Consider the following 16,221-nt stretch of genomic DNA (forward strand, 5'->3'; position numbering starts at 1 on the left):
CAATACTGCGTGAAACGCTATGGGAACGTCTCTTTGTTCCACCGGTTGTAAAGCACGTGTTTGTCAAACACGCCAAAACTTTGGCTTATACAGGGTGACACAAAAAAACGGGAACTTTTTTACAATCCAATAGTAATTGAAACCTAAAATTTGCCATTTACGAAACATTGATGGAATTTATCATTTTTTTTAAATTGCTGTGCAGTGTGTGATGTCGCTCCATTACGCCTTTTAAAAATTCCCTTTATTCTGTGTCACCCTGTATAACCTCGGTCAGGTGACGTCATTTGATGAGGTGCACCTGCAAGTTATAAATAGGACTGAACCGGAAACATCCTTTGTGACCCTATTGTGTGTGCGTGTGTGCAAGCACTTTTTTTAAAGCAAAAAGTAAGCAAAAATAAAAAGTGTCTTATTACTACCTATAGAAAGATGGCAGAGTTAGACAATGCTCTGATGCGTGGGGCTCTGATGCGTCTCCACGCTTTCTGTTTTGAGTGTTTGGGGGAAGAGCACGCTATCCTTGGGCTTGAGGAAGGATGTGAGCATTGCGATCTCCTTCATATTAAAGTCCTTCGCGCTTGGCTCGCCTTCTTTAAAACAAAACTGCGAGCCGCGGCGCATTCCTGGGGTTCGCGTGCTGATCTGGCGGAAGCACATGAGACGGAATCCTCCCTTTTTCTCGCTCTCTCGCCGGATGATGAGCCTTTATCGTCCAGCGCTTCTTGTGAAGGGGCGGAAGAAACTTCCTCTATCGCTTCCGCGGAGATGGAAACTATCACCTCAGAGCGCTCCTCTAGCGATGAATAAGCGTATCAGGAGTTATTAGAGGTGGTAACACGCGCGGTCGAATGCTTACACCTCTATTGGCCGCAGGAAAAAAAAAAAATCCCCCAAGCGCTCAATGTTAGACAACAGGTTTCTGTTGGGTGGCCGAAGGAGGGGCCTCAACGATGGTCTCTACCCTTCTTTGGCGACCTCTATGTCAAGTTAACTCATTCATGGAATAAGCCGTATTCATCCCGTGTTTTTGTGCCATTGACATCGATTTATTCGAATGTTGTTGATGCGAAAGCGCAGGATTATATGATGATGCCCCAGATTGAAGAGACACTTGCGGGCTATCTCTCTCCTGGGAGCTTATCCTCCCTGAAAGAGCCCACACTCCCCACTCTCCGTATCCTAAAATACCTAGATGACTGGCTGATTTTGACTCAGTCTTGGGACATCGAGATGTCGTCCTAGCTCACCTTGATTATTTAGGATTGAGACTCAACGCCGGGAGAGGCGTTCTCTTTCCTGTTTAGAGGACAACGTATTTAGGTGTTATATGGATTTCGATCGCAATCCAGGCACAGCTGTCTTCTGCGCGTGTCGAATTCATTCTCAATACCCTAAAGGAAATCAGGCTAGGCCAGAAAGTGATTGTTTATTACTTTCAGTGTTTTTAAGTCTCATGGCAGCTGCATCCCCGGTGATACCCTTGGGCCTTCTGCACATGAGATCGTTTCAGTTGTGGCTAAGTGCCAGGGGATTTCATTTAAGGGCCAATCCCCAGAGGCAAATAAGGGTTACACGCCAGGGGCTTCATACACTTGGGTCCCACTCTAAGTCCGTCTTGTCGTCGCAAGACGCTAACGACAGATGCTTCCCTTACGGGCTGGGGTGCAGTCTTAGATGGCCGTCCAAACCAAGGGATCTGGAGAGGTCATCTTCTCGCGTGGCACATCAATTGCCTCGAAATGATGGCTCTATTTCTGGCCCTGAAACACTTTCTTCAGCAGTTGAGAGGCTACCATGTCCTAGTGCGGGTGGACAACACTACGGTAGTCTCGTACATAAATTGCCAGGGCGGACTGCGCTCGTGCCACTTGAACAAGCTAGCGCACCAGGTTCTGCTTCGGGCACAGGACAAGTTCCTGTCCCTCAGGGCGATTTACATTCCAGGGCATATGAATGTGGGAGCAGACTTGCTGTCCAGACAAGTTGTGACACATGGGGAATGGAAAATCCACCCCGAAGTAGTCAGTCAAATCTGGGAGAGATTTTATGTAGCAGAGGTGGACCTCTTTGCCTCGCAAGGAACAGCACAATGTCCCCTTTACTTCTCTCTGACTTTTCCAGCTCCCCTGGGTCTGAATGTGATGGCCCATACGTGGCCCAGATTACGTCATTATGCATTTCCTCCAATAGCTCTGCTCCTGGAAGTCCTGGTGAGGGTTTGCGCCTCTTATTGATAGCGCCCTGTTGGACGACCAGAGTGTGGTTCTCGAATCTAATATCTCTCCTCGACGGCTCACCGTAGGTGATTCCAGTGAGGAGGGATCTTCTGTCTCAGGCGCAGGGGACAATATTTCATCCCCGGCCCGAGCTCTGGAACCTTCACGTCTGGCCCCTGAGGGGGACCAATTAAGAGATGCTGGTCTTCCAGCCAGCGTAATTGAAACTATTCTCAGTGCTAGGGTTCCCTCCATTAGAAGAACTCTTGCCCTTAAATGGAATGTATTTGAAAGTTGGTGCATGGCAAAACATGTAGACGCAGTCCACTGCCGAATTGTTTCGGTGCTGGAGCTTCTGCGAGAAAAGTTGTCCTCGGGCTTATGCCCTAGTACTCTCAGAACGTACGTTGCCGCTATTTCGACTTGTCATGTTCTGACTGATGGGGTTTCTGTGGGAAAACACACTTTAGTTGCCCGTTTTATTCGTGGAGCTAAACGGTTGTGGCCGCCCACTAGAGCGACAGTCCCTTCTTGGGACTTGACACCCCTTTCGAACCACTAGAGTCAGCGCCTGTTAGGCTTCTGACCCTAAGATGGTTTTTCTTATGGCCATTACTTCTTTGGAGAGAATTGGAGATCTGGCAGTCTCCCCATCCTGCCTAGACTTTGCCCCTGGACTAGTCAAAGCTATTCTGCATCATCACCTGAACTATCTTCCGAAAGTTCCATTCTCGACCATGCACCAAGTTGTTCTCGAAGCCTTCTCGTTCACACAGCATCTCGTTCCCGCTTTTTCAGGAAACAGCGTTACAGCAAAGTAACCCGAGACGTTGTGTTTTAAAACTTGATCGAACATGAACGTCTCCGCTTTTGATGCGAGGATGCTAGTGCCTTTTTCTTGTTTTGTGTGCGGACTCAGTAATAGTGGAAAGTCTTATTTTATTAAAATGTTGTTGGAAAACTGTGAGGACGTAATGTCGCTAGTTCCTGAAAACATTGTATGGTGTAACACGTGTTGGCAACCTCTGTACGATGAATTGTTTGGGAGATTAAATATTAAACTTCTTGAAGGAACCCTGATTCTTTGTGTGATGATGAACTGTTTCCCCCTAGCAAAGCAAACTTATTGGTAATCGACGACTTACGTACTCTGCGAGTAAAAACAACGAAGTAGAAAAGGCTTTTACTAAATACACGCATCATTGCAACCTGTAGGTTATTTATTTGGTTCAGAATTTTTTTTTTCAAGGCAGGACAATAAAACAATTACCCTGAACACCAATTACATGGTTCTTTTCAAAAACCCCAGAGATAAGTTTCAGATCAGCGTACTAACACGTCTAATGTATCCCGGCAACAGCAAGTATTTTGTATTTTGAATGTTTTCAAGATGCCACTTCTAGACCTTACGGGTATTTATTTGTTGACCAGAAAAACTCTGTCCCCGGTCTGGGGTGTTTCCACAAGAGAATCCTGCTGTGTATGTCCCAAAGAAAAAGTCTTTAACGTATAGATAATAATGTCAGTTCGCTTGAAAAAATCCCTACCATTGTTAAAGTCATTATATGGGTCCCGAAAGAGAAAGGTTATTTTACGCCATGCATTGACCAAACTCATCTTGAAAAACTGTTGAAAACAACTTGGATGAGACCATCTGACACATTTTGTCAAAGACAGATTTGAACAAATATGAGTAGGCAAAGCTCTACACGGCGGCCCTGCAAAAAAATATTTAAACCTGGTTAAGCTGGGTGATCAGGAAACCGCTTAGCTGACCCTGTCTCTACCAAATATACTGGAAAGTAAAGCAGAAGCTACAGCAACTGAAGCTCCTCACCTCCAAAAAGACGGAATTGTACAAGAAGCGCTTGCTAACATTTCTGCAAGGAGCAAGAAAAATGCTTGAATGGTAATGATAAATTTGTTTTTAAAGGAAAAACTATTGAAGGATCCCACATGGTGGATTTGATTAGGAGTCTCAATGCCCCTCATAAAGTATCCAATGAACGGAGACCATTAGGGTGGAAAGAGTTATTACACACCATAGTTAAATTAAACATACCATTTTCAACAGTACCTAACGGAGATGTCCGATGTAAACTATCTGACATAAAAAGATCTAAAGCTTCTTACCACCCATCACCTCCTACTCATTTTGTTTCCCCATTTTCTTCACCCCCTAAAAGTGATGACAATTCATTTAACCCTCATACCGTGTTTAAATCTAACCCTCTTAAACGTTCTATCTGGGTAGATTTTTAAATGACTCATCGACTCATCATTAAGGTACAAGGCTAACCAGTGCTTGCCCGGCATGTGTCTCGGATTTGTATTCACTATGAACATAGCCGGAAACTCAGTTAGCGTATTCATAGGTAGGTCGTTGCAGGCCACCACTCTGTGAAATATTTTATCTATTTTAGGACAACTTCTCATAACATCCGTTAGTTCTCTTGTGTCCATTTCTTCACTGGTAATCAATCAGCACGTTTCTTCTGTTATTAATTTCCACAATTCTGTCAAAATTGGCGTAAACGATCAGATTTACTGTACTCGGAGTTCCAAACGCATATTCCCAGACTTTATCAATTAAAAATGTTGCCCACAATCATCATCCGGATTAAGGTTGAACGCAAAACAATGTATATCCGTTCAGGTACTCCGACCTATTGATTGCTAAGGCATGATCCTTTAGTTGTTTTCCTGATGCTAAAATTAAGAGTGGAATTCATGGACCACATTACCCATGTGGAAGACGGGTTGAAACGGTTTTGCAGGGTATTGTGTTCCATCTACACAAAGTGCCACAAATTCTGTGTCAAAATGTTTAAAATTAAAAGGATTTTATTATATGCTCCGTCATTGTCTACCATTTCAAAAATGATAGTTTTAGGTACTGTACAAAAGGAGCGACAGAGTGTAAAGTGGAGGAATTTCAACATAAGTGTAATTTTCAATACTCGTTTGGGTATAAGGTAGTGTGAAAATATCCAATTCTGACCTTGTACACTCTGGGGACAGACTGTGTAAGAAAGCCATGATGGTAAAAAATGTTTAGCTGCTTCCTTTGGTAAGAGATTCGATGGGGCTTGCTCCCTCTTTGCTTCTTTTTCACACTGGTCTTGATTTTAGTTACCTTGCGCCTTTTAATGGGAATCATGTGACGTTGACCCAGAGGTCTTTTAAAGTGTTTACGCGAAATCATTGCAAGACCCGATCCGTCTTGATTCTGAAATTGCATCTTGGTCATGACGTTTCTCACTACATCATTAACAAAACCCTTGGCAGCTGTTTTTAAATGTGGTTTAGCAATAGAGAATCCTCTTTTAATGAACGGAACCGCCATTTAAAAAAGACCCTTGAACAGACCTCCTGCAGACCTCCTGGGTGGTGGGAGTTCCGTAGTACCCTGGCAATCCATTTCCGGCCTGGGTCATGTAGTATTCAATATAGGCTTGTGAATCTATATAACCCCTATCTATCATTTTTACAGACGGAACAAATGCTTAGCCAGTCTGAAGTGTAGTTTAGCTATAAACTTAAAAAACCTTGTTTTTTTAACTTTGTAGATACCGGTTTATGTAGAGTGTATGCATCCTGCTCTGCTAACCAATTTTTTTTATCTCAGTATCATTAACTCTTTTTCCTGTTTTCTCAATGATAGCTCTTTGCAAACTTTCAACACCACCATACGACCCTGGGTCTGACAGTGTATAATATACAGTACAGGCCAAAAGTTTGGACACACCTTCACTCATTCAATGTGTTTTCTTTATTTTCATGACCATTTACATTGGTAGATTCTCACTGAAGGCATTAAAACTATGAATGAACACATGTGGAGTTATGTACTTAACAAAAAAAGGTGAAATAACTAAAAACATGTTTTATATTCTAGTTTCTTCAAAATAGCCACCCTTTGCTCTGGTTACTGCTTTGCACACTCTTGGCATTCTCTCGATGAGCTTCAAGAGGTAGTCACCTGAAATGGTTTCCAACAGTCTTGAAGGAGTTCCCAGAGGTGTTTAGCTCTTGTTGGCCCCTTTGCCTTCACTCTGCGGTCCAGCTTACCCCAAACCATCTTGATTGGGTTCAGGTCCAGTGACTGTGGACTTATTGCACTTAAAATATAAATCCAAAATCTCCCTTCTCTTGTTTTATATAGCTCATGCACACGCTGAGAAACATCCAAAATGGCGACTGAACTGAACCCAGCATGAAAGGCAGAACCCTAAAACACTTTGGATTGACTGTTTCAATCTGACAAGCATGCTTCTAATTGAAATTACATGAAACATTAATTTAAAAAAAAGAAGCTGCACATGCAAGTTATTTGCAAATTCAGAAACCGAAAGTAAGAGACAATTCTGTCATATGGCTTTCATAAAGTTACGTGACACTTATTTGAAGCTTGAAATATGGTAAGAATGTGTATTTGTATCTGACAAACCCATTTGTAACATTTCGACTTTTATCTCATAACATTGAGTTTATTCTTGTAGATTTACATATTTTTTTATTTTTAACGTGGCACTAAAGCTCCATCGTACCGTCGTAGTTTTTATACATAGATATATAAATATATATTACTATATTTAGCAGATGTTTTTATCCAAAGGGACTTATAAATGAGGACATTTAAAGGAATTAAAATTAACAAAAGAGCAAAGACATGCAAATGCTATGCCATGTCTCAGTTAGCTTATACACAGTGCATTTAGCAAATGCTGATGATAAAATAGAAAAAGAATAATACATGCTTATGGTAGGCCTCTGTTTTAATTTTTTTATATATATAATAGCCTAAATAAAATAAAAAATATAGTTAACAAAAAGAACAGGAAAGCTAGTGTTACTGGTTAACATTAGTTTAGTTTTTTTAATGTCACAATTCCTACCCTCCTCCTTTACCCGGGCTTGGGACCGGCAAAAGTGACCCAAATGAGACACTTTGGCGGAGTTGGTTTTTTTTTTTCTGTTTTTTTTGTTTTTTTTGCTTGTTTTTTTTTTTATCTTTATAATCTTATAATCCACTTAGAACCTTAAAACATGAACAGTTTACCCATAACATTGTAACATTTTTTAATATGCATCGGAACAGGATATTTTTTATATACATCCCGCTTACAAGCCAGGGCGGAATCACTTAACGGCGGATTCGCGCATGGGCAATTCATTTGCAGTCAAGACTCGTAGGAGTGAGCATCTCCTGCTGTAACTGCAGCTGGGGGGGGGGACTCCTGCGAGAGGACAGGCCTGTCTGTGAGTGCTTTAGGACGGGGGAGGGGCCGGCGGCGGCAGCTGCTGTGGCAAGTTGAGAAGAGTCAGTACAGACACATCAGAGTCTCCAAAAGTCTCCAGTAACACAACAACAAGTCGCCAGATTTGTCGCTAGTTGCTTTTTAAAAAATTGTCGCTAGAGGGATTTGAAAAGTCGCTAAATATAGCGACAAAGTCGCTAAGTTGGCAACACTGCCGCTGATCAGAGGAAAGTTTACTCTCTCGTATATTTCACAGGTGCCTGGTGCGCCATCTATGGGCATGGTGGTGTAATGTCACCACAATATACTAGTTTTAACAGGACTTGAAAAATACTAAGAAACTTAACAAAACAAACAACAACAAAAACACATATATATGGGGATGACAATGTTTAAAGTAACCTCATAACAGCATTTTCTTAGCCCATTACACTTGCTTGTCCATTTATGTTTAAAAGCCTCTGGTGAAAACACGTTCAATACTATGTAACATTCGAGGTCCTCACACTGTTTACGGAACTTTTTCTAATTAACCCGAAGTTATTCTCTCTGTAGCTTTACTCCAGTGTATGTTTCCTGGTCTCGATAACTTAAACAACGCAACATTTTCTTTTTCTTCATTGAAAATGAAGCCGGCGGTACATCTATTCGTCAATTCCCAATATTGAATCTTTTCATGCTCTAAAAAAGTTTAAATTCTTGTCAAAGTAGACTTAGACTTTTTTGGTGCATCTGGACAAGCAGCCATAATTGAACACTAAAAAAAGAATCAACATTATTCCTTATCCAGAGCTGCCATATTTGAAAGGAAACTGGGTGTAACGTGGTATCAGTTACTTTAAAGTGGCCCTATTATGCTTTTTCAAACATTTCAGATGTTACTCATGCGGTATTCTGGTTTTACCGCCACGCCTCACGGTGGCGACATTTGGGTTTGTGCGTTTGCTGGCTTCTACCGCTGAGTGGCGCTATATAACTATAGACTGACGCCTCGGGCATCAGTTAATTTTTTCAAAGATTAATGAGCCGCGCTCCGTTAGAGCTGCACATAGTAGCGGATAAAATCAAGTGAAACATTGTAGTTAAACGAATTCGTAATCACAGTATTAAAATTACAGTACGAATGTAGAATTTAAATTAAATCTTATTAGGATCGAATTTAAGCTAAGTAAACGTAACACAGTGAGCCTTTAGATTTTATCATCTGTAATTAGAAAAGCTACGCATGTATGTTTTTTGTCATTTTATTCTTTGTGTTCTTTAAATTTGTAGTAGATTTATTACCTAAAATAAACGGAAATAAATTACCATAAAAATTCTAACATTGTCAGGCCGTGCTACTGCGTCAGCAGATGTCGATGTGTTTTTGCGTTATTATAAGAATTAAATGCAGTAGGCTGTTATGATCATCATAATGTTCTTTAATAAATAATAAAAACATTTTAACAAATTACATTTTTACACCCCAGTACCCCTGTTGCGCTGTACCACCGCCGGCAAAATCCTTATAAAATACAAGTGAAACATTAAACGAATTTATCATCACAGTACTAAAATTACAGTACAAATTTAGAACTTAAATATAGGCGTTTCTTAGTTCCATAGAATTTAAGCAAAGTAAATGTTAACACAGTGAGACTTTATATTTTATCATGTGTAACACTCGCGTAGCCAGAAAACTCTGGGTGTGTGTATCAGAAAAAGTGGGTGAGTCACAGTTGTTGTCAGATTAATGGGCAAAAACTATATAATAAACCTATATAAGCTACATAGCCTTTATAAGACTTTACTTTTATTTAAGTGCACGCACAATGACGACAAAACGTTATGATGTTGTAAAATAATGAAAGCAAACAGGGATACAGCGCTATTCTGTATCGTTTCGGTGAACTTGAGCGCGTCAGAAAATAAACCGAAACTCCGTGTATACTCGCCTCACAGACGTGAAAAATATATACTTACAGATATATACTTACAAAATGTCTGCTTTTATATAAACTAATTGAAAAAAATCAGCTTATGTAATTCGTATAAAAACGTGGATTACTACAGCGCATCCACTCACAGCCGAAACGAAAAGACATCAACTTATCAATGAATTATTAAAATGCCCAGTCAGTTTCCCTGCTGTTTTCCCCGACGCATTCATAATCATTAGTTTAGTTCTGCCGGTGCGGTGTTTCTTATCCCCACCCCCGTTAAAACGGTGTATTCAGAAGCTCGCCCGTGAGTGGTTGTGCGCGTGCGGTCTACTACACAGCTAAAACATATTTGTATATTATGACTGAGATAAGGCATCGGCGTGCGTTTAAATATGCGTTTTAACACGTATAAATGTGTGTTTGTTATATTTCTGGGAAATTTCTGGGAAAGAGAAATCTCTTATAAATCTCTCATATCAGGTTCACGCGAACATTTTACATTAAAAGATTTATTCACAACCACATTTCATCCATTCACACACATGCATTATGCTATGTTGTTTGTACACACTTTTACTTTTCCCCTTCTAATCTCCCCTTTGATCAAAATGCTCCCGATATGAGCCGACACAAGCAGGTTTGTTTCAGTCAGAATATTCCTCTAGCATAAAGAGAGGCGACATATTTACTTATTACTTGCTGATTAAACACTGCAATTTTTTTTTAAAGTAAAAGCGCGCGCGATGTGAGCAGCTTTAATTATTGATAATTAAATAATTATTAAATTGTGGACATAAACAGCAAAAAGAACAATATTATTTTATTTTTGATTATTATTATCATGTTATTGAATGATTATTTAAAACTGAAGCGCTCCGTGTAGATTCATGCCACGAGTCATTTTATCATACAAAGATTATTACGTTGCTCGGACCACTAAGCGTCTGTGGATTCCAAAATTTACATTTTTACCGTTTTTTAATCACTGGAATGGAAGAGATAGAAAGTTCCCTTATCATAACATGCCTTGTTTTGTTTTTAATCACTCGATACACAACCATCTGAAATAAACCGGCTCACATCGGCGTGCGTTTCGCACAGCGCCACAAAGACAGCGCTTATTTAACACATATAAATGTGTGTTTGTTATATTTCTGGCAAAGAAAAATCTCTTATAAATCTCTCATATCAGCGCGCGCACTGAAAGAGCGCACACGCGCGCTGTGGGTTCACGCGAACGTTTTACATTCACTAAAAGATTTATTCACAACCACATTTCAGCCATTCACACACATGCATTGTGCTATGTTGTTGGTACACACTTTCACTTTTCATCTCCACTTTGATCAAAATGCTCCCGATATGAGCCGACACGAGCAGCTTTGTTTCAGTCAGAATATTTATCTCTCATAAAGAGAGGCGACATATACTTGCTGATTAAACACTGCATTTTTTTTAAAGTGAAAGCGCGTGCGATGTGAGCAGCTTTAATTATTAGTAATTAAATAATTATTCAGTGCTGGACATAAACAGCTAAAATCAAGATGAATGTTATTCTTTAGATTGTTATCATGTTCTTTTGCTGTTTGGGTTCAGCGGTGAATGATTATTTGAAACTGAAGCGCCTCGTGTAGATTCATGCCACGAGTCATTTTATCATACAAAGATTATTACATTATGCTCGGACGACTGACTCCAAAATTGACATTTTTACCGTTTAAAATAAAAATGTTTTTACAAGCCCTTGAGCTGTTGTTTGTGCTGTTTTCTTTAATAATAAAAATAACAATAGACAGATAGAAACATAGAGTCTGTCTAAACAAAATTAATTGCAGCTGTGTGCAAAATGTCCCTTTGCGCCACCTGGCGGTCATTTCACAAATTACTTTGAATTGCGACTGATTCATTTTGGCTGTTGCCGTTTGCCGCGACAGAGTGCATGGCAGTCATAGACATTCCCCTTGAGTAACCACTGTATCTCTCATGCAGTGTGTCATGTAGCTGTATGTGAACATAAACTATCTGCACGCTGACAGTGCACAATAAATGAAGTTTTTGTCTATTAAAAAAAGAGTCGGCTCACATGCGCCTAAACGAGTCGTTAGCAAATCTAATTTTTCTCTGTTACGGATCCACGTCACTACGTAACATATTTGCATAATGTCTGCCCAAGTTCTAGGTCGCGAACAACTTGCCTGCCATCTTACAATTAACATTACCACACTCTTGTTAATGTGACCGAGCATTTATGCCGGGTTCGCTTAAACACTTTGTAATATAAAAAACAATAAAAACGAGAGCACACAAAATCCTTTTTAACTGTTTATTCTGCACCATTCACCAAAACTGAACTTAACCCTCTGGGGCCTGCTTTTAGCTGTCTCAGTCTCCGCGAAAATCTTTTTGAATGTCACTAAAATGAACTGAAACTCTGCGAATACTGCACAGACAGACATTAAAATATATCCATAGAAAGCTTAAAGGGTTTACTTTTAAATGATGCAAGTCACATTGAAAAGAAATATTCTCAGTTTATGTAATCCGTATGAAACCAAGGAGAGGCACAGAATTTTTGTCGCACTTCATTATCTGCTTAATGACCCGAGGCAGGACACGCCCACACGCCATTCACATGGAAAACAGTCACAGGGTAATCTACATACAAGACCACGCCCCCCGGGCAACGGCACGAAACACACACACACACAGACAGGCTTGAAAACACAGAGTTTGCACACAGATTCAGTGAGTTTTTATGCACGTTTGAAAGATGGCGCGCACTACAGAATGTTCTGGACAGTGAGGAAGAGTTTACATTTACCTTAGAAGACGACTGTGCATTTTGAAGAGAGAACAGATCCAGCAGAGGACATTCAAGCAAACTGCTATGACAATGGGCAAGTTATTAAGTCTTATATAACTCTTATTCTGATAATATTAAACTAATATTAGTAAATATTTTCCTCACTTCAGCTAGCTTTTGTCAGTTTATGTGACACATTGGCTCTTAATGCTATTTACATAGTTTAGTGTAGCATGTAGATAACACTGCTAACATGTTGGCTTATGTAGCAAACTTTCCCGGTGGCTAAGCTAATGTCTTATGGAGTTTACAGATGTTTATAAATGTTCTAATGTGTTTCACCTCGTTTTGGATAGCTTTAGATTATGGTTGCTAATATATATATTTGGCTTCATTTTGGTTAGCTTATAACACTGCTATTGGTAATGTTATTTAGCAGGTATGCTCTGGAAAGCAGAGGAATGAAGGTTAGCCGCAGCAAGACGGAATACATGTGTGTAAATGAGAGGGACCCAGGAGGATCGGTAAGGCTACAGGGGGCAGAGGTAAAGAAGGTGCAGGATTTTAAGTACTTGGGGTCAACGGTCCAGAGCAATGGAGAGTGTGGAAAGGAGGTGAAGAGGCGGGTACAGGCAGGTTGGAATGGGTGGAGAAAAGTGTCAGGTGTGTTGTGCGATGAAAGAGTATCAGCAAGAATGAAAGGAAAGGTGTACAGGACAGTGGTGAGACCAGCGATGCTCTACGGCTTAGAGACAGTGCCGCTGAAGAAAAGACAGGAGGCAGAGTTGGAGGTAGCAGAGCTGAAGATGTTGAGGTTCTCTTTGTGAGTGACAAGGATGGATAGGATTAAGAATGAGTTCATTAGAGGGACAACCCACGTTAGATGTTTTGGAGATAAAGTCAGAGAGGCCAGATTGAGGTGGTTTGGGAATATATCGGTAGAAGGATGCTGAGGTTGGAACTGCCAGGCAGGAGGTCTAGAGGAAGACCAAAGAGGAGATTTATGGATGCAGTGAGAGAGGACATGAAGTCAGTTGGTGTGAGAGAAGAGGATGCAGAGGATAGGGTTAGATGGAGGCAGATGATTCGCTGTGGCGACCCCTGAAAGGGAACAGCCGAAAGACAAAGAAGAAGATGTAGCTAAGAGATGTTTATAAATATTTCTATGGTGTACATGTATATAATGCATTTTGTTTAGCTTGTATTTACAAATACCTGCTTAGGTGTGAAGTGTTAAATATGTGTGTAAAGTCCAGTGGATGGTGTTTGCTAATGTCTACGAGGCTGAAGTTAGCTCCTTATTCGCAGCTTCCGATTCGTTTGGCTTCTTATTGCGCAGCGTCTCACTCTGCGGCTGAAGTTAGCTCCTTATTCGCCTCGTTACTAACGGGAGTGTTCACGTTGGGGAAAGCTGCGCAGTTTATCAATGAAACGTTTTTGGTGGGTTAAACCATTCTGGCCAGGCAAATATGAACTATACAACATCTAGCAGGCACCCAACTATATAGTAAAAGTGAAATTGTCCTGGCCCAGATTGATTTTACACTTTAAATATCAAATGGAAATATGTCATTCTATTATGCACAATAATGTGAATAGGAAGCCAGATTTCCAGGACCATTTTAGTAGCTTAAATCTCTCTGGGCCAGGCAAATATGAACTATACAATACACAGCAGGTACCCAACTATATAGTAAAAGTGAAATTCTCCTGGCCCAGATTGATTTTACACTTTAAAAATTGTATGGAAATATTTGACTTTTTAATTGTATTATTAAATCGACTTTTGAATTGAAAATTCGTTTTATTTAATTTTTTTTCATTTTTTTTTTTAAATGGTAGTGATTTTAATGTCAATTGAACTTTAGAACAGAATTTTCCAGTGTATCGAGCGCTCTGACTGATTAATGGATATGTATTAATTATTCAGCAATCACTATATTTTTAATATTTTCCTATCCCTTACTTGCTATATACACTCGCTAAATTATAAGTATGTTAGGAGAGTATGCTACTATTCAGACTGATAAATTTTAATTCTTTTACACAGCACATTAATGATAGTAAAACATTTTTGCACATTGCAATGATAACTAATAATAACATTTATTAAAAAATTACCTAAACAGGTATTAACAATACAGAGATGCACATCCAAAATGCAATGACAAACTATATGGGATTATCCTAAATTTTTTGACAGTAAACTAATTTAATTTTCATTGTATCTCTTACATTTTTCAAAAACACTAGCATGTCCTTCATTTTAGAGAAGACAAATGAAAAATACACTAGAATATCTTCTTTTTCATCTTCTCCAACATTTTCTAGTGTGTCAAATTTACACAGGGCCTTCTCTGCTTCATCCTTGTTCATGTACAAGAGGTGAAGCAACATTTCCACCGGAAAAGCTGTTTATTTTCATTGCGCCACCTCTCAGCTTCCAAAATGCACTGATATACCTGGTGACTCTAAAATCAGAAAATATATTAATCTCAACACATATACAGTGATTAACACAGTGATTAGTTTACTGCTGATGTTGATGGCAAAAAAGAGAATAAAATAGGCTAAATTTCAGTTTGATACAAAAACCTTAAACACTGTTCAGTCTATGGCAGTAAAACATTTATTCCCATTTCTTTTGTTTAATCACTGAATATGCTGAAGACAGGATAGACAACCACACAGGACAAACAAACACACAAACTAATTTAATTAGCATATATACTACATTTTACATATTGTGGCATTTTTCACTGCCACGAAGGGACTAGGAGAGACGAGAGAGCTTCCTTGCTGCCCAATGCAAATGGCTGGGAGTATTTTATTTAACATGGCACGAAAAGTCACACAACCACACGTTCAACACGGATGAACAAGACACACTTCTAACTCACACACACACACCCTGGCCGAAGCCACTAACCCAAACACCTTTCCTCGACAAGGTGAACACCTAACAACCCCTCCCGCAAAGCATGATGGTTACTAGTCCCAAAACACCGCCTACGCCACACTGCCCCCACCCGAGCTGTGACCGTCCCCGGTCACGATGGCGAACTCAGTCCTGAAAGCGTGACGGTGGTCGGCGCTGGCGTTGTGAACACCGGGGTCTTTTTGCGGGGGAAGGAGGGCCGCTACCCTCTCCCTGAGGCGGACTGGCCTCTACAGAGTTCGAGGTCCCGCTGGCGTTGGGCTGGTAGGGCGCGAGGCGATCCCGGTGGAGCACGACCACTCGCGACCGCCCCGTCAACCTCACCCGGTAGACTACCTCAGAGAGCTGGGCGATTACCGTACAGGGGCCCACCCAGTGAGACATGAGCTTAGGCGAGAGCCCCCTTTTCCTTCCGGGGGAATACACCCAAACCTGCTCCCCAGTGGCAAAGTCTCGCCCTCGGCTGTGAGTGTCATACACGCGGCGCTGTTTAACACCGGCGTCCGCCAAGTGTCTACGCGCCAACTCATGGACACGGAACAGTTTGTCTTTTAAGGAACAGAAATAATCCAACCCCAAGATACAATCATCCTCAATGTCTGCCACAAAGAATGGATGAGAAAGACTGATTGCACCTACTTGTAATTGCACAGTGCGACAGGCTCGTATCTCCAAATAGCTCCCCGACACGGTGCGAATAGTCAAGGCTGGGGCCGGCAGCATACAACCGCGCTCGCCCTGTTTTAATACTCCACAGCGCAGCAGCGAAACTGTAGAGCCGGTGTCCACGAGTGCCTGTAGCGAAACGTTGTCCAGGCCACAGTTCACGTAGACGCCCGCGCGATTTCCTACACGTCCTGACCGGAAGTTGGGTCCGGAAGTTGGGCCCGGCAGTTGGGGAAACAGAGACGGCTGTGGGAGGCGGCTTCCCCGCAGCTAGTTGTAATGGCTGCTGGGGTACGCTGTCCTCAGGCCGGGGAACGTTGCCGCGGTGGTCCGGCGGTCCTTGTCGTCCCGGAATCTCGGATGCTGAGTCGCTCCCCAGTGGCAAAGTCTCGCCCTCGGCTGTGAGTGTCAT

General features: G+C 41.1%; 1 pseudogene; it reads left to right on the top strand.

The window, feature by feature from the left end:
• Positions 1–432: 432 nt before the first annotated feature.
• Positions 433–16,221, top strand: part of LOC128541054 (uncharacterized) — a 40,690-nt pseudogene continuing 24,901 nt past the window's right edge.

The sequence above is a fragment of the Clarias gariepinus genome, chromosome 2, assembly GCF_024256425.1.
Source record: "Clarias gariepinus isolate MV-2021 ecotype Netherlands chromosome 2, CGAR_prim_01v2, whole genome shotgun sequence".
NCBI classification, from domain to species: domain Eukaryota; kingdom Metazoa; phylum Chordata; class Actinopteri; order Siluriformes; family Clariidae; genus Clarias; species Clarias gariepinus.